This window comes from Arachis hypogaea, chromosome 14 (assembly GCF_003086295.3).
Source record: "Arachis hypogaea cultivar Tifrunner chromosome 14, arahy.Tifrunner.gnm2.J5K5, whole genome shotgun sequence".
In the NCBI taxonomy this organism is placed as follows: domain Eukaryota; kingdom Viridiplantae; phylum Streptophyta; class Magnoliopsida; order Fabales; family Fabaceae; genus Arachis; species Arachis hypogaea.
Window position 1 is genome coordinate 89086564 of NC_092049.1, and position 26690 is coordinate 89113253.

The 26690-nt window shown below is 37.8% G+C and overlaps 1 long non-coding RNA gene and 1 other non-coding gene across 2 annotated transcripts; one reads left to right on the plus strand and one right to left on the minus strand.

The window, feature by feature from the left end:
• Positions 1-1530: 1530 nt before the first annotated feature.
• Positions 1531-2623, plus strand: LOC140178856 (uncharacterized). The gene is made up of 2 exons (XR_011871825.1): positions 1531-2026; positions 2246-2623. It is a non-coding gene; the product is annotated as an uncharacterized lncRNA (long non-coding RNA).
• Positions 2624-19085: 16462 nt separating this feature from the next.
• On the minus strand, positions 19086-19189 carry LOC112745631 (small nucleolar RNA R71). The gene has a single exon (XR_003173549.1). It is a non-coding gene; the product is annotated as a small nucleolar RNA R71 (small nucleolar RNA).
• Positions 19190-26690: the final 7501 nt, after the last annotated feature.

Sequence of the window (26690 nt, forward strand, 5' to 3'; positions counted from 1 at the left end):
ATTTGATTTAATTAAATTTTATTATTAATTTTGAAATAAATTTTAATTTTATTCTTTAATAATATCAATTTTTTTACGATAGATAATTATTCAATTTATTTTTTAATTTTACTGTTAATAAAAAATAAATTTACTTAGAATGAAAGTGATGTGATAAAGAGTAAAATTAATTTATTTAGAATAAACATAATGCAATTAAGAATAATTTACTTAGATGTGATTAAAAAAATTAAAGTTTAATTACTCTATTAGTCCTTATAGTTTTACTGAATTTTTAATTAGGTCCTTATATTTTTTTTCTTTCAAATTGAATCCCTGTACCATATTAGATTTTGAAATTAAATTCCTACCGTTACAGAAATATTGAAATTAGAAGAATATTCCGTTAAACAAAACGAATATGCCTAACACTTGATTGAATATTTTGTATAGTTTAATAGAATATTCCATTAATTCCAGCTTTTTTGTCACAATAGGGACTTAGTTACAAAATTTAATATGATATAAAGACCCAATTGAAAAAAAAAGTATAAAGACCTAATTAAAAATTTGGTAAAACTATAGGACCAATAAAATAATTAAACCAAAAATTAATTGAATAATTATTTACCATAAAAATTGATATTATTGAATGATAAAATTAAATTTATTTTAAAATAAAAATAAAGTTTAATTAAATTAAACATTAAAGAAGTTTGGTACATTAGAGACAAAAAGATACAATTTATATTTTATTGTACATGTAACATTTTTTTTTCTTTTTCAAAAATTTATCTACTAATCATTCTACAAGTATTTTATGACGAGTAAAAATCTTTAAGAGTAAAATTAAAAATAAAATGTACTTAGAATGAAAGTAATGTGAGCAAAAATAATTTACTTAAATGTGATTAAAAAAATTGAATAATTATCTATTATAAAAATTGATATTGTTAAAGAATAAAATTAAAATTTATTTTAAAGTTAAAAATAAAATTTAATTAAATGAAATATTAAATAAGTTTGGCACATTAGAGACAGAAAGAGATCATTTATATGATGAGTAAAAATATTTAAGACTTAAACTAAAGAGATAAATCTACTTAGAATGAAAGTAATGTGATAAAAAGTAATTTATCTAGATGTGATTAAAAAAATAATTGAATAATTATTTATGGTAAAAAATTAATATTTTAGAAAGATAAAATTAATTTTTATTTGAAAGTTAAAAAAATATATTCTTTTAAATTGGAAAATAAAAAAACACCAAAAATAAATTAATCTTTTTTTGGTGACCAAAAATAAATTAATCTAATATAATATAACCAAAAGTATTAATATAAAAATAAAAAATCGAGTAGTTTAGCTGTTTTGTTGCCCCGTTTTCCCCCTCGTTTGTGTTGGATTATTATGAACCAAAGGAAGTGATTGATAAGTACCTCTCATTCTGAAATAGGAGAATATAAAATCGGAACCATGGATTTGAGAAAGAAATTTATCCATATTTCTTGTAACTCAATTTAGGATCTGCCTTTTGGTGGGCATGCATTGTTGTATCATGACCTGTTTATTCCAAAAGAAAACAAGTTTGAATTAAGCATGAACGTTATAAAGCACGCGTTACAATAATAAGTAATAATAATTGCATATAGTAAAACAAATTTGTAAACATGGGAGAGGCAGAGAAAGAAAGAGTGATTACCGGGGGAGATTATGGGTTGGAAGAAGAGAAAGATGGAGAGTTCCATTTACATTTACATTCACATTCACAAACACAAACGCAGCAGCAGCCAAACACGTCCCTTGCGGATCTGAACATGCTGCTTGTATTCCTTTCCTTAATATACATTTCAACCGATGAGTGCATTGAAGAAGGAGAAGGAGAAGAAGACGAAGATAAGGAGAGCACCCACATCAGAAGGGAAAAGGAGCAGGTTCCTGTGGCCAAGGCATGCACCCTATCAAGAATACAAGACAAGAGAAATGATCCTAAGCTTGGCAGGAGATCCTTTCCATCAAGATTTCAAACTACCATTAGAGATTCCAGGTACCTGCCATTCTCACCCTTTCTATTAATTAATATATCTGAATATGAAATATCCAAATATATATACTAAAAAATGAGAGTATTATAATAAGGAAGCTAATTATTTGTCTAGGATTATGGGGATTTAATAAAATGGAAACTCAATACTATAACACGTAGAAATTGTAGCATCAAGTCATTCACGTCAAAGACTAGGCATGTTTGTTATCTTTTATTCAGGCATGGAAGAAAAATGTGAAGAAAAGTATCGTTCTACTTGTACGTGGGCGTGGATTACAATTACACAAGTTAAATCAACGATTACAGAGAACCGTTCGCAAAACTTTTGCCAGTGCTTTCGTACATATTCTTACGGGAACACCAACACCTTCTGTTTTAGAAGCCATTGATCACAAAATGGATGAAGGAGATAGGGAAGTCTTGTACCTAGGCTATGGCAATCTCCTTGCATTGTTTTCCAGATGCCATTTCTTGTGCACACAAGAAGTCTCTCTTAGACTGCTTCTTACCGTTTTAATTCTGTTATTTTTGGCTAAAATGTAAAAGGTAAAAACTATGTTGGGTTTATAACAACTATAAATTATCTTTGAATGAAAACCAAGTTCATTCAAATACACGGTAATAATATGTTACGCAAGTCCTAGAATCAGATAAGCCGTTCATTATACATTTATACTGAATTCAAAGTAACAAAAATTTGTACTGGAACATAGTAATCGGTTTTGATCCCAACAATTGGTATTGTAAACATAGGATATATTCTATCATGTTCTAGGCATATATAGCCACTCCTATACAAATAATTGCCACAATTTAGATTCAAAAGGCAGTATATAGATTTCTTCCACTAGAACCAATAATTCGATGAAGGAAGAATTCAGCTTACATTTCGAACACTCTTCCACCCAATCAGTTAACAAACCTGGACCATTTGTATATTGAATGAGCAAAAAGAGGAATCAAGACGATTACTTACAGAAATATAACAAAAAGCACCAATTGCAATCAACTACTAATAAAAGCAAACTAATATCACGTTATTTTAAAAGCAAACATGAAGTAAAAAGAAAAAAAAAAAAAGCCAGGGTTATTGTTTGTGCAAGTCTGGCAGCTTAAAAATTCGCACGAGAAAGCAAGTCATAATAATGAATACACTCTGGAGAGCTATGGAGGAGCGAAACTCCAGCAGTAAAAATGCTTTCTTCACTCGTGCAGAAAAAGCCAAGCACATATGTCGTTCAGTCGTTGTATTGTTTTTCCACAACAGTTATTGCCAGAGAAGATGAATAAGAAGCTAATGCTACAGGATGTTCCCAAGGAAATACAAATAGGAAACAAGGGAATTCATTTATAGAGAGATGAAAAACAAGAAAATAGCCCTAATTTGCCATCTCTGCATCCCCTTGCCTACCAAAAACCCCCAAACAGGCAAACTGATATATCCTTCAGTCTGATATTCTGAACTCCACTCCTAAAACGTCCTTCACCACCTCATTTGTTACAAATGCAATTGCTATGGATGGGACGACCTGCAATATAGAGTTGAAGAATGGTTTTAGCAACATGGGAAAATTAAGGCCTTCGAAAATTGGCTAGTGTAAATGAGAATTGAGATCATCCATAAGCACCAACCATCTAGTAAGGCATTAAACAAATCGAAATATTACAATTTCTTCAGTTTATCACATCCTACAAAGAGGCTGCTATGCACTTGTTCATTGATTTGTGTGGCTACGGACTGCAACCCAAATTAGTTATAAATAACTCATGACTCTTCAAAATAGGACAGCACTAGTGAGTAGACAAGGGTGGAAAATCCAAGGCCAACATATCATTTCTTGAATCAGACCACAGAAACTTCAGATAAGTAGAGACAATGCAACTGGGTAGAAGCTTGTTAAGTTTGAAGTATTAACTAGTGGGGAAACACCAACAAATGATGGGCTAATCACACAACTGACACCAAGTCATCATGTGACAAAGTGAGCAGCACAAAGTAAATCTACAATCAAGTTGGATATAGCAACCAGATTTTGCAAAACTAGATGATTCATGAGCATATTAACATAAAGATTTACATTTACAAAATTGGGCACCAGACCCTTGTATAATGCACCAACTCCTTCATACCGAACAGTTTTCCTAAATGCATCAACCATGCTAGTATATTCAAGTGGGGCCTTTATCCTTCCATCGCCTGCTACAACAGAGGCAGCATGGTTCCACCCCACCATCTGCATTCGTCGACGAATGACATCAAGGGGATAAGCAACAGTTTGCCCAACAGTTCCAGCTGCAGCACCACATGCCAGGCGAGTTGTCACACTCAACTCAAAATCTTGCACTAGACCAAATGGATTGGATTTAACTAACCAATCTTTCAAAGACTCAAACAGCAAAGTTTAGACCTACATATGTGTTGGGAAAACTCAACACAGGTTTAAAACAAGAACCTGTCTAACAGCGGAAGCACCAGAAATAATTTTTTCACAACCTGTGCGATTAAATAGGTAATATCAAAGATACTCCAAGCAACAATTATAATGACAGAAATTAAATTATCAGACACTAGAATTTTAACATGGGAAAACCCCCAAAAGAGGGGCAAAAAATCTACGGGACCTAGTCTAGAAAAATCTTCCACTATCAGAATAATGGGTACACAAACAGTCTTCCTAGTGACACTAGGGCATCTCAACAATCAACAAAATACATCACCAAAACTGGTGAAATCAACATAAACCCTCCACAAAGTGGGTATCTCAAATTAGGCAAAAGAGAAGGCAATACAACTAGTAAGTTATATCCTAATGTTCATCTCTACACCAGGAATAACATACTAAAATTTTATAAGAAATGGAGCAAGTTTACCAAGTCAATATGATCAAGGTTGGCATGCCCTTTTCCCCCAAATTCTTCTCCTCTTCGACGCCGCACTATTCCTTTTTTCTTTGTTTTGTAAATGAGAGAGCCAAGCCTCTCGTTCTCTCTCCCTCCGTGGCTTATATGCCACTTTCTTTGTTTATTTTTTTTTTCTTTTAAAACTTGTGGGTCCCACTTGGTTGGGGATCCACCAACAAATCTCCCCTCACCAACTCAAGTGGGGATAGGCTGCTCTACTAAGTCCACCTTCTCTTTGCAGTAATCAAACTTCACTGCAGGTAAACTCTTAGTCATCATATCTGAACCATTATCATCAGTATTGATCTTTTCAAGTGCATATGACTTCATCTCAAGCGCTTGACGTATCCAATGATACCTCATCTCTATGTGCTTCGATCTGGAATGAAACGTCGGATTCTTGTTGAGATGGCTAGCACTCTGACTGTCACAGAATAACACAAACTTCTCTTGATTGATGCCTAACTCTTGTAGAATTTTCTTCATCCACAAGAGTTCCTTAGAAGCTTCAACAACAGCAATGTATTCTGCCTCTGTAGTAGACAAAGCAACACATTTTTGAAGTCGAGATTGCCATGACACAGCTCCCCCTACAAAAGTCATCATATAACCAGAAGTAGACTTCCTTGAATCAAGATCCCCAGTCATATCTGCATCTGTGTAACCATCCAACACAGGTTGGACACTCCCAAAGCATAAACAAACTTTGGAAGTACCATTAAGGTATCTGAGAATCCACTTCACTGCTTGCCAGGATTAGAGAGAACCGACTAACAACTCCAACAACATGAGCAATATCCAGCATGGTGCAAACCATAGTATACATCAAACTGCCAACTGCAGATGCATATGGAATCTTCTTCATTTCTGCTTTCTCTTTCTCACTTGTAGGACATTGCTGCGAACTCAGCTTGAAATGACTAGTAAGTAGAGTACTAACAGGTTTGGAACTACTCATGCTAAACCTCTCTAAAACATTCTCAATGTACTTCTGCTGCGACAACCACAATTTTTTTCCATTCTTCCTGTCACGAGTGATACTCATGCCAAGAATTTTCTTTGTAGGATCCAAATCCTTCATAGCAAAGGATATGTTCAAGTCTTTCTTAAGACTTTCAATCTTCTTAGTGTCATGACCAACAATCAACATGTCATCAACATAAAGCAAAAGAATTATAAAATCACCATCAGAGAATTTTTAACATAGACACAATGATCAGAAGAAGTCTTACTATACCCATGACCTTCTATGAAGGAATCAAACTTCGTGTACCACTGCCTTGGCACTTGCTTCAACCCATATAAGCTCTTCTTCAACTTGCATACAAGGTGCTCCTTTCCTTTAACCTCGAAACCCTCTGGTTGTCCATATAGATTTCTTTATCTATGTCACCGTGAAGGAATGCAGTCTTCACATCAAGCTGCTCAACCTCTAAATTCAAGCTAGCCGCTAATCCAAGCACAACTCAAATAGAGGACATCTTCACAACTGGAGAGAAAATCTCCTCAAAATCAATACCTTTCTTTTGCTTAAAACCTTTCACAACCAATCGAGCTTTGTACCTTGGCCGTGAGACATTTTCATCCACTTTCAACTTGAACACCCATTTATTCTTGAATGCTCTCTTACCCTTCGGCAACTTCACCAATTCAAAAGTATGATTCTCATACAAGGATTTCATTTTTTCTTGCATGGCCTTCAACTAATCTTCCTTATGCTCATCAGACATAGCTTCCTGGTAGCTGTCTGGCTCCCCAGTCTCAGTGTTCATCACATACTCATGAAGAGAGTATTTCTGAGAAGGATGACGCTCTCTAGTAGATCTTCTCAATTCAGGCTCAACTGGTGGTTTAGGTGAAACTTCAACATCTGGCACCTCAGGTTGAGGTGTAGGTTCATGCAAATCATCACCATCATTATCAACTTGTACATCTCCCCCATCAACAGGAGGTCTAGTGGAAGGACCAGGTTCATCAGCAGCAGAACATCTAACAGTTACTGTTGGCTTATCTGTCTTCTCAAGATCTTCCATAGTTTGGTCTTCAAGAAAAATCACATCTCGGCTTCTAATTATCTTCTTGCTCACCGGATCCCACAATCTGTAACCAAAGTCTTCGTGACCATAACCCATGAAGATACACTGCTTTGACTTTCCATCAAGTTTAGACCTTTCATCTCTTGGAATGTAAACAAAAGCTCTGCAGCCAAACACTCTCAAGTGACTATAGGAGACATCTTTCCCTCTCCAAACTTTCTCTGGAACATCACCATTTAGTGGAACAGCTGAAGAAGAAAGGTTGATCAAATCTACTGCAGTCCTCATTGCTTCACCCCAAAAGGATTTAGGCAACTTTGCATGAGAGAGCATACACCTGACTCTATCATTGATAGTGCGATTCATTCTCTCAGCAACTCCATTATGTTGAGGAGTCTTAGGAACCATTTTCTCAAGCTTGATCCCATGTCCTTTACAATACTCTTCAAATGGACCCCTGTATTCACCACCATTATCTGCTCGAACACATTTTAATTTCCTTCCTGTTTTTCTTTCAACACTTGCATGAAAGTGTTTGAAAATTCCGAGCACCTGGTCTTTAGATTTCAAAACAAAAGCTCACACTTTTCGAGAATAATCATCAATGAAAGTAACAAAATATGATGCACCACCTAGTGTTTTAGCATCTATAGTGCAAACATCAGTGTGAACTAAATCTAGAACATGTGATCTCCTATGAGGTCCAGAATTATGAAATGATACTCTAGCATGCTTTCCAACAAAACAATGAGTGCAAGTATTTAAAGTTGTACCTTTCACGGGAAGTGAGTGCTTTTTGGCTAAGACGCTTAGTCATTTCTCGCTCAAGTGACCAAGACGTATATGCCACAAATCAGAAGAGGAATCATTAGCTACATTCACATCTTCTTTGCACAACTTTGCTTGCAACCGGTAGAGAGTAGTGAGACTATTGTCTTCTCTAGCAACAATGAGAGCCCCTTTGGTAATCTTGCATTTTCCACTACCAAAAGAAGTGCAATATCCCTCTTGATCCAATGCCTTCACTGAAATGAGATTGAACCGTATATCTGGTGCATGCCTAACATTCTTCAACTACAACTTGCATCCCATGTTGGTTTCAAGCCACAAATCACCCATACCAATGATATCACACACTCCTTTATCTCCCAATTTGATCTTGCTAAAATTTCCAGCAGTATAGGAAGTGAAAAATTCACGTTTTGGAGTGACATGACATGAGGCACCAAAGTCTATAATCCAAGTGGAATCATCACAGACAAGATTCACATAACTTTCATCATATGTGATAAGAACATCTTCATAAACAATAGCAGCAGTTTCTTTATCACTATCTTTACCTTTTTCTTCGTTCCTTCCTCTTGATTGTTCTCTTTTCAAGAACCTACAATACCTCTTGATATGCCCTGGCTTGGCACAATGGTGACAAATGAACTCTTTTCTTGGCTTGTACTTTCCTCTTAACTTGCTTCGACTCTCTGACCTGTCAGAGCTGTGAGGTTTTCTACTTTGACTTCTCCTCCGTGACTCTGAAACAAGTGCTTCTGACTAGGAAGAGGCATTAGTCAAACCTCGCTCTCTTCTTCTGGCTTCTTCATTCAACATACTCTCTTTAACCATTGCTAACGTCAACTTTTTTTTTTGGAGCTGAATTAGTTAGTGTCACAACCAGAACTTCCCAACTATCAGGAAAAGAGCTCAACAACAACAAGACTTGCAACTCATCATTCAAAGTGATTTCATTATTTGTCAGTTGGTTCACCGTCTCCTAAAAAATGCTCAAGTGCTTCGGCATTGATTTACCTTCAACATACTTCATATTGACAAGCTTCCAAATCAAGAATGCTTTGTTTTGCACATTCTTTCTCTCATATAACTCCTTCAATTTCATCCATATCTTCTCAGCGTTCGTTTCGGTGTTAACATGTGGATACACGCTAAGATCAAGTCATTGCCTAATCAAAGCAACTGCCTTCCGATTCAGCTTCTTCCATTCAGCATCAGATTTAGTACTTTTGGATTTATCTCCCTCCACAAGATCATACAAGTTCTTACTATACATCATATCTTCCATGAGGGTCTTCCAAATTGAATAATTTTGGGAATTCAATTTGACCATATTCGGTCCATGAGTATTTTCCTCCATTTAATCAGCACAGAAATAAACAACCAAAGCTCTGGATACCACTTTGTTGGGAAAACTCAACACAGGTTTAAAACAAGAACGTGTCTAATAGCAGAAGCACCAGAAATAATTTTTCCACAACCTGTGCGATTAAATAGGCAATACCAAAGATACTCCAAGCAACAATTATAATGGCAGAAATTAAATTATCAGACACCAGAATTTTAACGTGGAAAAACTCCCAAAAGAGGGACAAAAAACCCACGGGACCTAGTCCAGAAAAATCTTCCACTATCAGAATAATGGGTACACAAACAGTCTTCCTAGTGACACTAGGGCATCTCAACAATCAACAAAATACATCACCAAAACTGGTGGAATCAACATAAATCCTCCACAAAGTGGGTATCTCAAATCAGGCAAAAGAGAAGGCAATACAACTAGCAAGTTATATCATAATGTTCATCTCTACACTAGGAATAACATATTAAAATTTCATAAGAAATGGAGCAAGTTTACCAAGTCAATGTGATTAAGGTTGGTATGCCCTTTTCCCCCAAATTCTTCTCCTCTTCGACGCCGCACTGTTCCATTTTTCTTTGTTTTGTAAATGAGAAAGCCAAGCCTCTCGTTCTCTCTCCCTCCGTGGCTTATATGCCACTTTCTTTATTTATTTTTTTCTTTTAAAACTTGTGGACCCCACTTGGTTGGGGACCCACCAACAATATGGAACCTGGAAAACATGAAAACAATTAAAATAAGAAAGCATTAATTCTAATAACAGCACTACAGCCACTACAGCATGAGAGGAGGGGGTGGGGAACTTTAGGGAGTTAATTATATCAGTTGCATGAATTGCCCAAGCACAATATTAAGGTTTGTCATATTTGCCATTATGATCATGACTGTAATCATCAACTTTGTAAAGAAGTAAAAATGAAAAGATCACTCACAACTCCAATGACTGAAGGAAGCCAACCCTTATATAAAGCACGTGGGCATTCTTCCCTAAGCACAGTTGTCAAAGCATGGAACATCCCTCTGTATTGGTAAGGGGACTTCTCTGTCTGCAAATACAACAAAAAGCATACTATAAATATTAAGAGCAGTAGAGCACAAAGAACACGAAGAAAACCAATGTTATATCTTCTCTCTATGTGATTTGCAAACCAAGCAATTGGTAAAAAGAAAAATGAAGGTAAAGATGTACATGTACAGTTATCCTGCCTCGAACCATATCCATTGGGTAAGTTGCGGACATGGCAATTATTCCAGCACATGCTCCAGCTCCAAGACGTAAAATAGGAGTCAGCTGAGCATCCTCTGCCGAAATCATAAGAAAAACAGTTAGACAAACAGGGTTTTATAATTGAACCCACCCCCAGCCCCTTTCCTTTCTTTAATTGAGAAAAGTTCCACTTCTTATTAATTTTCATTGTTAAGTTTTTATAGGTATCTGTAAAAATATCAGTTAATGAGAAAGCAGTAATTGGAGACCAAAACCTGCAATCCCTCTTGCCCAACAGCAAAAACAGATGGGAAAAGAAAACAATAAATACGAACATACCATTTCTAGTTTTTTGCTGATACAGTTGCAGCATAGATCTGAGAGAAAACAATAGTAAGTGAAACAGGACAGGGACACTTAAAAATATGTCAGATGTAACGAACAAAAAACTGAAACTTGTTAAATGAAACTCCCTATATTCTGCAGTTCAAATCAGACACCCTCCTTTTGATCTCAGTCTCTATATTCAGTAGTCAAAGAAGAACAGAAGAGAACTGAACACAATCCAATGTTCAAACCAGAGATAACAACATGGAATGAAGAAAAATAGAAAATGGGAAGTGAATTATACAAAAGTGGATTGTCAAATGGTAAATGGGATTGAGTCAAAATCTTAAATTTCTCCAAACCCAAATAGGTACTAACTACCAATGTGTGTAACTAATAATCCAGAAAAGGTGCTGGATCTAAAACAAATTTTAGAAACCTTGGGGGATACACAAATGAGGTGAAAATAAGGGTAGGTCCAAACTAAAAAATTTGTTAGGTAGACACAAAATAAAACTGTACATTAATAATTAATAATATTCTTGCAAATATTTTATCTTAATCACTAAACATGGGCATTCAGCATATGATTAAGAGAAAACAATGATGTCATCATTAAAGTTAAGATCTCACAAATCTAAATGTAGTGTTAAAATAAAAAAGCATGTAAAGGAGAAGGGTGTTCATGGAATATAGAGGAAAACAACATTCTCATATTTCAAAAATTTTCACCCAGCAAAACCACCTATTTACAGACAAATTCAACAGTAAATTCAGAGTCATCTAAACATCTAATAAATTTAAAGACAAATTCAGAAGTTCGCATTCTAACAAATTAGTCAAAATCAGAATAGCTTTATATATATATATATATATATATATATATATATATATATAATTTTCATGATAACAAAATATCATGATCCAACAAGGGACAAATTATGAAGCCACATACTACTATATACACTAACAATAATTATACCATGAGGGCACTAGACCCTTGATGAAGCAAAGAAGCATCTAAGATTCTGAAATTAAAGCTTTCCAAAGGGACAGAATTAAAAACCAAAAGAGTCCTGATAAAAAGTTGCACTAGGACCATAAAATTATAAGCATGCTTTCAAGGTTTCTCCTAGCAGAATCACAAACAAGAGAGAGCAGAGCAAAGAAGCAACGGCCCCAAGGAGCAAGAGAGTAGAATAATATTACAGCTATTACAGCTAGGATTTACCTCCAATTGTTCAATTTGTTCCCAAGGAGTTTAAATTCAGGTCACAATGCTTCAAGTTCATCTATTACAGCTAGCAATTTCTGTTATTAAAAAATGACATGCAAGACATAAAATCACCAAATACCAAATATATAAATTACTAAATTAAAATAGAGCTTATGTGTGAGGAGAGAATAGAAAGAACAGAGAAGAAGCTTCAAGATTCTGCTATGTGTAGAGAGAGATCTCAATCTTCTATTCCTGCCACTAACTAAACTAACTTCTAGATAAATATGGAGCTAACTGACAAAGAGATATATTACAAATTTAAGCTTCATAATAACTCGGTATATTCAAGGTTTTTTTGCAGAAGAAAAAAGAACCAGAAAAACTATCGTAAGTCATTTTTGCAGGCTCGTGTGTTTTTCTAGTGAGAAAATCTAATTAGTAGATTTCTGTGGTTGCAGAAGATTCCAAAATAGATATGGTGAAAAAGCCCTAACATAATGGATCGAAATTTGGATTAGAGAATAGAGTACCTACCTTAACAAATTGAACAAATGGAAGTTATTAGATAGTAATAACGGAACAAATTGAACTCCTTGTAAACAAATTGAACAAATCAACTAGTAAAGAAATTGGAATAAATACCCATAGTAGTCCCTGAGATTCATGCAATTACTCATAGTAATCCCTAAGATCCCGATTTTCCTATTGTAGTCCTCCAGATAGAGCTCCGAGCACTCAAACTAGTCCCTGGCCATATTTCAGGTGATGATTCATCACCTGAGCGCTGACGTGGCCTCGGATTGCCACGTGGGACGGGTCCCAATGGCTAGCTGAGCTAGCTAAGTTCCAATTTTTACCCAGATTGGTCCCTCTTATTATATGTAACCCTAAATCCCCAAATTCTCAGATACTTCCCCTCTTCGTCTTGTTCATCTCTTCTTCTTCTTCTTTCATACACTTCTTACTGTTCATACACTCCCATCTGGGGCTGCTACTCATGTCGATGATGGGTGGAGGTAGCACTGCAGGTGGAAGCTCTATTCATTCCCCATCTAGCTGGAACCGGACTAGAACGCAAACAAAGAGCAGAAGATCAGCCCCGCCAGAATGGTGCGGCTGTGGCTGTCGGCCAGTTCTCAGATGGTTTGGCACAGATTCGAATCCGAATAAACCGTTCTATGGTTGCCCCAATTATAATGTACGTTAGAATAATTACTTGTGTTGTTATGATTCTCCTCCCCTGACTGTTCTTGTGTTGTTATGATTCTCCTCCCCTGACTGTTCTTGTGTTGTTCATCTCTAAACTTTGATCCTTTATTGGTTACAGACAAGTGGGAAGAGATGGTGCGGGCTTTTTGTGTGGGCAGATTCTGTGAATGAGGAACAGGTTGAAAAGTCAGAATCGTGTGGTGATGAAGTGAAGATCAACTTTGATTGGAGGCTTCGAAGGTTGGAGGAGGATGTCCAGATGCAAAAAGTGATTACCCAGTTGTTAGTGTTAGCTGTGTATGTATTGACAGTGTTGTTGGTGATCTTGTTAAGATAAATTCCATTGTTTATGAAAAAAAAAAATAAAAAAAACTGCTTCTTGAATGGTAAACCACATAGTATAGTATATTAACATTAATTCCATTGTTTATCAAAAAACAACAAAAGTTGAAGGTAAAAGGCAGCCTAGAAATCATTATGCTGCTATCTATAGTTTCATCAAAAGCAAGGCCAAGGCATACCAAAAAGGCCTTTGGATCACAGTTCACCATCTAGTCATTATACGATGTTAAAGACTAATAACACAAAACAAAACAGAAACTCCTAAGTATATATATCTAAAGTATTCAGTTCTTCTTTCTTGGGGGCTTAAATCCTGGCGTTGGGATGAACTGCATCAATTTGGCAAACTTTGAAGATGTTGCTAAAGATGCACCCTGCAAGGGGTTCACTGTCGGTGCGGTTGGCGGCAGAGAGGATCGTCTTCTTGGTGACAGCTTCGAAGGTCTTTTCGGTCCAGGATCCTATAGGAGAAATAAGTGGCATTAAGTATTATTTATGCATGGAAATAATAAAATACTCAAATGTTATATTTTATTTACCTTTTCAAAATCCTCTTGCTCAGAAGCAATAGGCTGAGTTAAGTCGATCTCCTGGGGATTGCTTTCCAAATCTGCTTGGCCAGAATCGTCTTGGGGCTGCTGAACAGGCTGCTCAAGCACATGATGTACTTCATCATTTTTCTTCTTCTCAGCCGCCTCGGCGGCAGCGGCAGCGGCAGCTACAGCGGCAGCGGCAGCTACAGCAGCAGCAGCGGCAGTAGCAGCATCAGCATCTCTCTTCTTTTTGCAGGCTCTCTTCGTATGCCCTTTTTCACCACAGTAACTGCATGTAAAGGCACTCAGCTGTCTCTTTAGGTGTACACCGTCTGCAGTGTTGCCCGACAGTTTTGGGTCAACTTTAGGCTTCTTAGTTCCAAAACCACTCTTCTCATCCGCATCCATCCTCCTCTTCATCTTTAGTTTTCCAGGTTTTGTCTTGATTTTAGGGGCATGTGGCCTGTTACAGTCCTCTGCTTTTTCCCACATTGGTTGACCCGGAATTGGATTAATGTGGTGGTTATAAGTTTTCCTGTATGATTCCATGGTCAGCCATCTGTGACAGAAGTCTTCTGGCTGCTTATTCACACGAGAGAGGGCAGCACAAGCGTGCACACACAGAATACCTGCAGGTGCCAAACAGTGACATGAACCATGATAATAGTTATGGTTGAAGTAAGTAAAATGCATAAAGACAATTAACTTACCCGTTAGCATCCAAAATTGGCATGTGCACAATCTTTTTCCTATGTCCACAACATGGTTAGTTGGATGTCCGTGCACCTCAAATTTTTTGTATCCGTTATCCCCAGTCCAAATAGGCTTCCAATGCTTAGATTCTTTCCTAACCTTTTCCAGCCTGCTCTTTATAACAGGTGTGAGCTTCCCAGTGTGATTCTGCAGCTTTACCTTGTTTTTCGCTATGGATACTTTCTCACCTTCTTCACAAGCTTGCTGCATACCCAATTCCTGTTGGCAGCCCTATTCTTGTCCTCTCTTGGGCAGGTGTGGTCATCATTGAATGTCTTAATTTGCCAACAGGTGTCTTCATGGTCTCTTGATGCATAAGCCACCCATGGGCACTCTTTGACCTTACACACCGTCCTACACCTTATGTTATCATTTTTCACTATCTTTATGCTTCTATCCTCTTGGATTGTATATTCTCTCACAGCTTCTCTAAATTCCCATTTAGATTCGAACTTCATGCCTACCTCAAGGTGCAGCTCTCCAAACCTTGCACCCTCCCTGATGAGCGGATAATTTATACGCTTTTTGGCATTGTTTTTAGTATATTTTTAGTATATTTTAACTAGTTTTTATTATATTTTTATTAGTTTTTAAATAAAAATCACTCTTCTGGACTTTACTATGAGTTTGTGTGTTTTTCTGTAATTTCAGGTATTTTCTGTCTGAAATTGAGGGACCTGAGCAAAAATCTGATTCAGAGGCTGAAAAAGGACAGCAGATGCTGTTGGATTCTGACCTCCCTGCACTCAAAGTGAATTTTCTGGAGCTACAGAAGCTCAATTGGCACGCTCTCAATTGCGTTAGAAAGTAGATATCCTGGGCTTTCCATTAATATATAATAGTTTGTACTTTCCTCGAGATTTGATGGCCCAAACCGGCGTTCAAAGTCAGCATAGAAATTCTGGCGTTTAACTCCAAAACTGGCACAAAAGCTGGAGTTAAACGCCCAAACTGGCACAAAAGCTGGCGTTTAATTGCAAGAAAAGTCTCTACATGAAAATGCTTCAATGCTCAGCTCAAGCACACACCAAGTGGGCCCGGAAGAAGATTTCTGCATTAATTACTGATTTCTGTAACCCTAGGCTACTAGTTTTCTATAAATAGGACCTTTTGCTATTGTATTTTCATCTTTGATAAGTCTTATGCTATCTTAGACACGTTTGGGGGCTGGCCTCACGGCCATGCCTAGACCTTGTTCTTATGTATTTTTAACGGTGGAGTTTCTACACACCATAGATTAAGGTGTGGAGCTCTGCTGCTCTTCATGAATTAATACAAGTACTATTGTTTTTCTATTCAACTCAAGCTATTTCTTCTCCAAGATATTCATTCGTTCTTCAACTTGATGAATGTGATGATCCGTGACACTCATCATCATTCTCACCTATGAACATGTGCCTGACAACCACCTCTGTTCTACTAGCAATGGCTTGAATGCGTATCTCTTGGGTTTCTAATCTAAGATTGGAACCTTCGTGGTATAGGCTAGAATTATTGGCAGCCATTCCTGAGATCCGGAAAGTCTAAACCTTGTCTGTGGTATTCCGAGTAGGATCTGGGAAGGGATGACTGTGATGAGCTTCAAACTCGCGATTATAGGGCGTGTGACAGACGCAAAAGGATCAATGGATCCTATTCCGACATGATCGAAAACCGACAGCTGATTAGCCAATGTTGTGACAAAGCATCAGGACCATTTTCACTTAGAGGACGGTAAGTAGCCATTGACAACGGTGATGCCCAACATAAAGCTTGCCATGGAAAGGAGTATGAATGATTGGAAGAAGGCAATAGGAAAGCAGAGGTTCAAGGGGAACAAAGCATCTTCATACGCTTATCTGAAATCCACCAATGAATTACATAAGTATCTCTATCTTTATTTTATGTTTATTTTCATCACCTTAAACTCCATAACCATTTGAATCCGCCTGACTGAGATTTACAAGATGACCATAGCTTGCTTCAAGCCGACAATCTCCGTGGGATCGACCCTTACTCACGTAAGTTTTATTACTTGGACGACCCAGTGCACTTGCTGGTTAGTTGTGCGGAATTGTGACAAAGTGTGATTCACGTTTGAGAGCTTCAAGTCCTTTGGCGCCATTGTTGATGATCACAATTTCGCATACCAAGTTTTTGGCGCCGTTGCCGGGGATTGTTCGAGTTTGGACAACTGACGGTTCATCTTGTTTCTTAGATTAGGTACTTTTCCTTTTTATTTTTCGAAAAAAATTTTCAAAAATACAAAAAGATTTTCTATTTTGTTCTTCAGAGTTTTTAAGAATGAATTCTAGAGTTTCATGATGATTTGTTGAAGTCTGGCTGGCTGAGAAGCCATGTCTAATCTTTTGGACCGAGGTTTCAACTTATCATCACAAGAGCTTGTTGATTTCTATCAATTTTGCTGTTGAAAGCAATGATCTGCTAAAGCTTGGCTGGCCATTGGCCATGTCTAGTATTTTGGACCGGAGCTTTCATTGAAAGCTTAGCTGGCTAGTAAGCCATGTCTAATTCCTGGACCGGAGTCTTAGACTAGCATTGCAATGATTCCTGGAATTCTTATTAAAAGTTTTGATTCTCTTTATTTTCTTTTCCATATAAGTTTCGAAAATAAAAAAAAAATTTTTAAACCATAAAAATCAAAAATATTTTATGTTTCTTGTTTGAGTCTAGTATCAATTTTTAAGTTTGGTATCAATTGCATGTTTTTATTCTTCTTGCATTTTTCAAATATATACATTATGTTCTTCATTGATCTTCAAGTTGTTCTTGATGATTTACTTGTTCTGATCTTTAAATACTCTTATTTTGTGTGTTTTGTTGTTTTTAATAGGCATTTTCAATTTGTTAGTGTCTCTAGTATGAAAATTTCTAAATTTGGTGTCTTGCATGCATTGTTTACTTGATCTTAGTTGCATTTTTATTGTTTCTAATCATCAAAAATTCAAAAATATTTTTAAAACTATGTCTTTTGAAGTCAATAATGCAGAGAATTGAAGATTCAGAACATTCAGCAAAGGAATCAAACAGAAAAAGCTAGGCGTTCAAAACGACCAGTGAAAAAGAAAAACTGGCGTTTAACGCCCAAAAAGGTAGAGATTTGGGCGTTAAACGCATGGGCACCATTCTGGGCGTTTAACGCCAGGATGACACTAGAGGGAAGATTTTGTTTTTAATTCACATTTTTTTCAAGTTTTCATAATTTTTCAAAATCAAATCTTTTTCAAATAATATCTTTTCAATCATATCTCTTTGAAAATCAATTTCTTTCCATTTTATAATTATTTTTACTATTTTCAAAAATCCTTACTTTAATTCAAGATTTACTTCAAAAATTTTCAAGTTGTTACTTGCCTATTAAGAAAGGATCAAATTTTAAATATTAGAATCATATCTTCTAATTTCTTGTTAGTTAAGTAATCAACTTTAGTTTTAAAACTTTCTCTTTTTAATTTTCAATCATATCTTCTCAAACATATCTTTTCAATCACATCTTTTTCAAAATTAATTTTTTTCAATCAAATCTTTTTCTAATTTCAAAATCTTTTTCAAAAATCACTTTATTTCTTTCCCAATCTTAGTTTTCGAAAATCTCAATCAAATTTTCAAATTTCTTTTTAAAATCTTTTAATTAATTTTTGAAAATTCTTCCCCTCTTCTCACATCCTTCTATTTAAGGGACTAAGACTCCTCTTCAAGGTACAATTCGAACTCCCTCCTTTTTTATATGTTCGAATTCTCCTCCATCTACCTCCTCCTTCTATTCTTCTTTTCCTCTGACACCTCAAAGAATTTCTATCCTGTGACATAGAGGATTCCCCACTTTCTTGTTCTCTTCTCTTTCATATGATCAGGAACAAAGATAAAGGCATACTTGTTCAAACTGATCCTGAACCTGAAAGGACCTTGAAGAGAAAGCTAAGAGAAGCTAAAGAACAATTCTCTTTAGAGGGCCTAACAGAGCTCTTCAAAGAAGAAGAAACCATGGCAGCCTAAAATAACAATGGCAACAATGCAAGGAAGGTGCTTGGTAACTTTACTGCACCTACTCCTGATTTCTATGGGAGAAGCATCTCTATCCCTGCCATTGGAGCAAACAAATTTGAGCTTAAGCCTCAATTAGTTTCTCTAATGCAACAGAATTGCAAGTTTCATAGACTTCCATTGGAAGATCCTCATCAGTTCTTAGCTGAGTTCTTGCAAATCTGTGACACTGTCAAGACCAATGGGGTTGACCCTGAAGTCTACAGACTTATGCTCTTTCCTTTTGCTGTAAGAGACAGAGCTAGAACATGGTTGGATTCACAACCTAAAGAAAGCCTGAACTCTTGGGAAAAGCTAGTCAATGCCTTCTTAGCAAAGTTCTTTCCACCTCAAAAATTGAGTAAGCTTAGAGTGGAAGTCCAAACCTTTAGATAGAAGGATGGTGAGTCCCTCTATGAAGCTTGGGAGAGATACAAGCAATTGATCAAAAGGTGCCATTCTGACATGCTTTCAGAATGGAGCATCATAGGAATCTTCTATGATGGTCTATCTAAACTATCCAAGATGTCATTGGATAGCTCTGCTGGAGGATCTCTTCATTTGAAGAAGACGCCTGCAGAAGCTCATGAACTCATTTAAATGGTTGCAAATAACCAATTCATGTACACTTCTGAAAGAAATCCTGTGAATAATGGGACAACGCAGAAGAAAGGAGTTCTTGAGATTGATACTCTGAATGCCATATTGGCTCAGAATAAAATATTGACCCAACAAGTCAATATGATTTCTCAGAGTCTGTCTGAAATGCAAGCAGCAACAGGCAGTACTAAAGAAGCTTCCTCTGAAGAAGAAGCTTATGATCCTGAGAACCCAGCAATGGAAGAGGTGAATTACATGGGAGAATCCTATGGAAACACCTATAATCCTTCATGTAGAAATCATCCAAATCTCTCATGGAAGGATCAACAGAGGCCTCAACAAGGTTTCAACAACAATAATAGTGGAAGAAACAGGTTTAGCAATAGCAAGCCTTTTCCATCATCTTCTCAGCAACAGACAGAGAATTCTAAGCAAAACCCCTCTGACTTAACAACCATTGTCTCTGATCTAATCAAAACTACTCAAAGTTTCATGACTGAAACAAGGTCCTCCATTAGAAATTTGGAGGCACAATTGGGTCAGCGGAGTAAGAAAATTACTGAACTCCCTCCTAGCACTCTCCCAAGCAATACATAAAAGAATCCAAAAAGAGAGTGCAAGGCCATAACCACATCTCACATGGACGAACAGGGAGAGGAGGAAGAGACAGTAATTCCCACTGAGGAAGACCTCAATGGATGCCCACTGACCTCCATGGAGTTCCCTAATGAGGAACCATGGGAATCTGAGGCTCATTCTGAGACCATAGAGATTCCATTGAATTTACTTCTGCCTTTCATAAGCTCTGATGAGTATTCTTCCTCTGAAGAGAATGAAGATGTCACTGAAGAGCAAGTTGCTAAGTATCTTGGAGCAATCATGAAGCTAAATGCCAAGTTATTTGGTAATGAGACTTGGGAGAATGAACCTCCATTGCTCATCAAAGAACTGGATGACTTGACTAGACAGAGATTACCTCTGAAGAGACAAGATCCTGGAAAGTTCTCAATACCTTGTACCATAGGCACCATGACCTTTGAGAAGGCTCTGTGTGACCTGGGATCAAGTATAAACCTTATGTTTCTCTCTGTAATGGAGAAGCTAGGGATCATTGAGGTACAAGCTGCAAGAATCTCACTGGAGATGGCAGACAATTCAAAGAAACAAGCTTATGGACTTGTAGAGGATGTCTTGGTAAAAGTTGAAGACCATTACATCCCTGCTGATTTCATAGTCCTAGAGACTGGGAAGTGTATGGATGAATCCATCATCCTTGGCAGACCCTTCCTAGCTACAGCAAAAGCTGTGATTGATGTTGCCAGAGGAGAATTGATCATTCAAGTGAATGGAGACTCCCTTGTGTTTAAAGCTCAAGGATATCCCTCTGTCACCATGGAGAGGAAGCACGAAGAGCTTCTCTCAATACAGAGTCAAACAGAGCCCCCACAGTCAAACTCTAAGTTTGGTGTTGGGAGGCCACAACCAAACTTTAATTTTGGTGTTGAACCCCCACATTCAAACTCTAAGTTTGGTGTTGGGAGGTTCTAACATTGCTCTGAACATCTGTAAAGCTCCATGAGAGCCACTGTCAAGCTATTGACATTAAAGAAGCGCCTGTTAGGAGGCAACCCAATTTTTACTTATCTATGTTAAATTTCTATTGTTATTTTAGGTTTTTTGTAGGTTGATGATCATGTGAAGTCACAAAAATAATTGAAAAAGACAAAACAAAGTGAAAAATAGAATGAAAAATACAACACCCTGGAGGAGATAGTTACTGGCGTTTAAACGCCAGTAAAGGTAGCAGAATGGGCGTTAAACGGCCAGTCTGGCACCATTCTGGGCGTTTAACGCCAGAAAAGGGCACCAGACTGGCGTTTAACGCCAGGAATGGGCAAGAAGCTGGCGTTAAATGCCAGAAATGGGCAGCAGCCTGGTGTTTAATGCCAGGATTGGCAGAAAGGGACGTTTTGCACGCCACTTGGTGCAGGGATGAGATATCCTTGACACCTCAGGATCTGTGGACCCTACAGGATCCCCACCTACCCCACCACTCTCTCTCTTCTTCACTCATTCACCAATCACCTCAATACCTCTTCCCCAAAAACCCCTCACCTATCAAATCCTACCATTCTCTTCACCACTCACATCCATCCTTCATAAAACCCCACCTACCTCACCATTCAAATTCAAACCACTTTCCCAACCTAAACACCACTTCTCCCCCTTGGCCGAAACACAAAGCCCACTCCATCTCCTCTATTTCTTCTTCTTCTACTCTCTTCTTTCTTTTTTTGCTCGAGGACGAGCAACCTTCTAAGTTTAGTGTGGTAAAAGCTAAAGCTTTTTGTTTTTCCATAACCATTTATGGCACCAAAGGCCGGAGAAACCTCTAGAAAGAGGAAAGGAAAGGCAAAAGCTTCCACCTCCGAGTCATGGGAGATGGAGATATTCCTCTCAAGGGTGCATCAAGACCACTTCTATGAAGTTGTGGCCAAGAAGAAGGTGATCCCCGAGGTCCCTTTTAAGCTCAAAAAGGGCGAATATCCAGAGATCCGACATGAGATCCGAAGAAGAGGTTGGGAAGTTCTCACCAACCCCATTCAACAAGTCAGAATCTTAATGGTTCAAAAGTTCTATGCCAATGCATGGATCACCAAGAACCATGATCAAAGTGTGAACCCGGACCCCAAGAATTGGCTTACAATGGTCCGAGGGAAATACTTGGATTTTAGTCCAGAAAATATAAGGTTGGCATTCAACTTGCCCATGATGCAAGGAGATGCACACCCCTACACTAGAAGGGTCAACTTTGATCAAAGGTTGGACCAAGTCCTCATGGACATATGTGAAGAGGGCGCTCAATGGAAGAGAGATTCAAGAGGGAAGCCGGTTCAACTAAGAAGGCATGACCTCAAGCCCGTGGCTAGGGGATGGTTGGAGTTCATCCAATGCTCAATCATTCCCACTAGCAACCGGTCCAAAGCTACTATAGACCGGGCTATCATGATACATAGCATCATGATTGGAGAGGAAGTGGAAGTTCATGAGGTTATATCCCAAGAACTCTACAAGGTGGCGGACAAGTCCTCTCCTTTGGCAAGGTTAGCCTTCCCTCATCTCATTTGTCACCTTTGCAATTCGGTTGGAATTGACATAGAGGGAGACATTCTCATTGATGAGGACAAACCCATCACTAAGAAAAGGATGGAGAAAACAAGAGAACCTCATCAAGAGCATGAGAAAATTCCTCATCATGAAATCCCTGAGATGCCTCAAGGGATGCATCTTCCTTCACAAAACTATTGGGAGCAAATCAACACCTCCCTAGGAGAATTAAGTTCCAACATGGGACAACTAAGGGTGGAGCACCAAGAGTATTCTATCCTCCTCCATGAAATTAGAGAAGATCAAAGAATCATGAGAGAGGAGCAACAAAGGCAAGGAAGAGACATTGAGGAGCTCAAGCACTCCATAAGATCTTCAAGAGGAAGAACAAGCCGCCATCACTAAGGTGGACCCGTTCTTTAACTTCCTTGTTCTTTATTTTCCTGTTTTTCGAAAATTATGCTTTATGTTTATCTATGTTTGTGTCTTTATTACATGATCATTAGTGTCTTAGTGTCTATGCCTTAAAGCTATGAAAATGAATCCATCACCTTTCTTAAATGAAAAATGTTTTTAATTGAAAAAGAAAAAGAAGTGCATGAATTTCAAATTTTAAAACAGTTTAATTATTTTGATGTGGCGGCAATACTATTGTCTTTCTGAATGAATGCTTGAACAGTGCATATTTTTTAATTTGATTGTTTATGAATGTTAAAATTGTTGGCTCTTGAAAGAATGAAAGGAAAAGGAGAAATGTTATCTGATGATATGAAAAATCATAAAATTGATTCTTGAAGCAAGAAAAAGCAGTGAAAAGCTTGCAGAAAAAAAAAGAGAGAGAAAAAGAAAAGCAAGCAGAAAAAGCCAATACCCCTTTAAACCAAAAGGCAAGGGTGAAAAAAAGGATCCAAGGCTTTGAGCATCAGTGGATAGGAGGGCCTACATGAATAAAATCCTAGCCTAAGCGGCTAAACCAAGCTATCCCTAACCATGTGCTTGTGGCGTGAAGGTGTCAAGTGAAAACTTGAGACTGAGCGGTTAAAGTCGAGGTCCAACGCAAAAAGAAGAGTGTGCTTAAGAACCCTGGACACCTCTAATTGGGGACTCTAGCAAAGCTGAGTCATAATCTGAAAAGGTTCACCCAGTTATGTGTCTGTGACATTTATGTATCCGGTGGTAATACTGGAAAACAAAGTGCTTAGGGCCACGGCCAAGACTCATAAAGTAGCTGTGTTCAAGAATCAACATACTTAACTAGGAGAATCAATAACACTATCTGGATTCTGAGTTCCTATAGATGCCAATCATTCTGAACTTCAAGGGATAAAGTGAGATGCCAAAACTGTTCCCGGCAAAAAGCTAAAAGCACCGCTCATCTAATTAATACTGATCTTCATAGATTTTTTGGAATTCATTGTATATTTTCTTCTTTTTATCCTATTTGATTTTCAATTGCTTGGGGATAAGCAACAATTTAAGTTTGGTGTTGTGATGAGCGGATAATTTATACGTTTTTTGGCATTATTTTTAGTATGTTTTTAGTATATTTTAATTAGTTTTTATTATATTTTTATTAGTTTTTAAATAAAAATCACTCTTCTGGACTTTACTTTGAGTTTGTGTGTTTTTCTATAATTTCAGGTATTTTCTGGCTGAAATTGAGGGACCTGAGCAAAAATCTGATTTAGAGGCTGAAAAAGGACTGCAGATGCTGTTGGATTCTGACCTCCCTGAACTCAAAGTAGTTTTTCTGGAGCTACAGAAGCCCAATTGGCGCGCTCTCAATTGCGTTGGAAAGTAGAGATCCTGGGCTTTCCAGCAATATATAATAGTCTATACTTTGCTCGAGATTTGATGGCCCAAATCGGCGTTCAAAGTCAGCATAGAAATTCTAGCGTTTAACTCCAAAACTGGCACAAAAGCTGGAGTTAAACGCCCAAACTGGCACAAAAGCTGGCGTTTAACTCCAAAAAAAGTCTCTACACGAAAATGATTCAATGCTCAGCCCAAGCACACACCAAGTGGGCCCAGAAGAAGATTTCTGCATTAATTACTGATTTCTGTAACCCTAGGCTACTAGTTTTCTATAAATAGGACCTTTTGCTATTGTATTTTCATCTTTGATAAGTCTTATGCTATCTTAGACACGTTTGGGGGCTGGCCTCACGGCCATGCCTAGACCTTGTTCTTATTTATTTTTAACGGTGGAGTTTCTACACACCATAGATTAAGGTGTGGTGCTCTGCTGCTCTTCATGAATTAATACAAGTACTATTGTTTTTCTATTCAACTCAAGTCTATTTCTTCTCCAAGATATTCATTCGTTCTTCAACTTGATGAATGTGATGATCCGTGACACTCATCATCATTCTCACCTATGAACATGTGCCTGACAACCACCTCTGTTCTACTAGCAATGGCTTGAATGCGTATCTCTTGGGTTTCTAATCTAAGATTGGAATCTTCGTGGTATAGGCTAGAATTATTGGCAGCCATTCCTGAGATCCGGAAAGTCTAAACCTTGTCTGTGGTATTCCGAGTAGGATCTGGGAAGGGATGACTGTGACGAGCTTCAAACTCGCGATTGTGGGGCGTGTGACAGACGCAAAAGGATCAATGAATCCTATTCCGACATGATCAAGAACCGACAGCTGATTAGCCGATGTTGTGACAGAGCATCAGGACCATTTTTACTGAGAGGACGGTAAGTAGCCATTGACAACGGTGATTCCCAACATAAAGCTTGCCATGGAAAGGAGTATGAATGATTGGAAGAAGGCAATAGGAAAGCAGAGGTTCAAGGGGAACAAAGCATCTTCATACGCTTATCTGAAATCCACTAATGAATTACATAAGTATCTCTATCTTTGTTTTATGTTTATTTTCATTACCTTAAACTCCATAACCATTTGAATCCGCCTGACTGAGATTTACAAGATGACCATAGCTTGCTTCAAGCCAACAATCTCCGTGGGATCGACCCTTACTCACGTAAGGTTTATTACTTGGATGACCCAGTGCACTTGCTGGTTAGTTGTGCGGAATTGTGACAAAGTGTGATTCACGTTTGAGAGCTCCAAGTCCTTTGGCGCCATTGTTGATGATCACAATTTCGCATACCACTCCCTAAATAGCAGACTTGCCTCTTTAGATTCATTTCCTTCCTCCAGCACATCTTCTGAGTTTGGAGGCATCTTCATCTCCTCCGAGTGCCAAGAATTGTTGCCATCTGAGTCAACACCTGGGTCTAGTCCATCCTCTGCCCCTTCATGAGCATAACCCACAAACCCAAGGTCAACTTCAGCGTCGCTCACCTTCTGCACCAAACCATCGTCTTCATGTAATATGTTCTCCTTCCCTTTACTTAGTAGATTCATATTTCTCTTACCCACCGCTGCATGTGCCATGTTTCTCTTAATGCTACTCCCAGTTTTAAGATCATTCCCTGTAGCCTCAGAATCAGAAGAACTACCCTCATCCGGACCTGGCTTAAACATGCTATCCTCTTCACTGTCAGAGGAGTCAGAAGATACATCAAAGGGAACTTCATTGTTAAACACTTTGCTACTAAATCCTCTAGTAGCAGACCGTGTACAGGGTCTCCTGAAAATACTTGGTCTCTTGGACAGTTTCTGCTTGTTGCTCTTATCTGATTTAGTATTCTGACTGGGCTTCGTGGGCTGGCTGATTTTGGTGGGCTTGGTGAGCTTGGTGGGCTTGGTGGGCTTTGGAGGGTTGGTCTTCTTGAGAGGTTTGGTTGTCTTGGAAGGATTAGCAGTTTTGGAGTGTGATGGTTGTGATTGCCGTGGAGATGTTTCATTTTTTTTAGGACTGGATTTGCAAGAACTGTTGGGTACAACCTTAGGGATAGGAGCAACTATGAGTGCATGAGTCTGATTTAGTGGGGGACTCACATCAGTATCTGTACCTGCATTACACCCCTCTCCACCATTGTCATCCAAGTACACAACTGTGTTATCTCCCTCTAACACCTCCGGCACTGACACTCTATGCTCAAAATATATATCAATCAATCTCTTATTTGTCCTAGTACAATTCACCATCTCTCTTATCTCTTTGTCACTGTTTACATTTCTCAACCTATTATCCAAGCCTTTTCCAGGAACATGCCACCAGCACTGTTTTATGTCATTGTACCTAAGCTCCTTATGGTAGTTACGTATGTAGAAGACATCTAGAGTATCAGTGTCTAGATCACCTAAACAGGCCTTGTTGTCCGGAGAATATAACATAATCCCT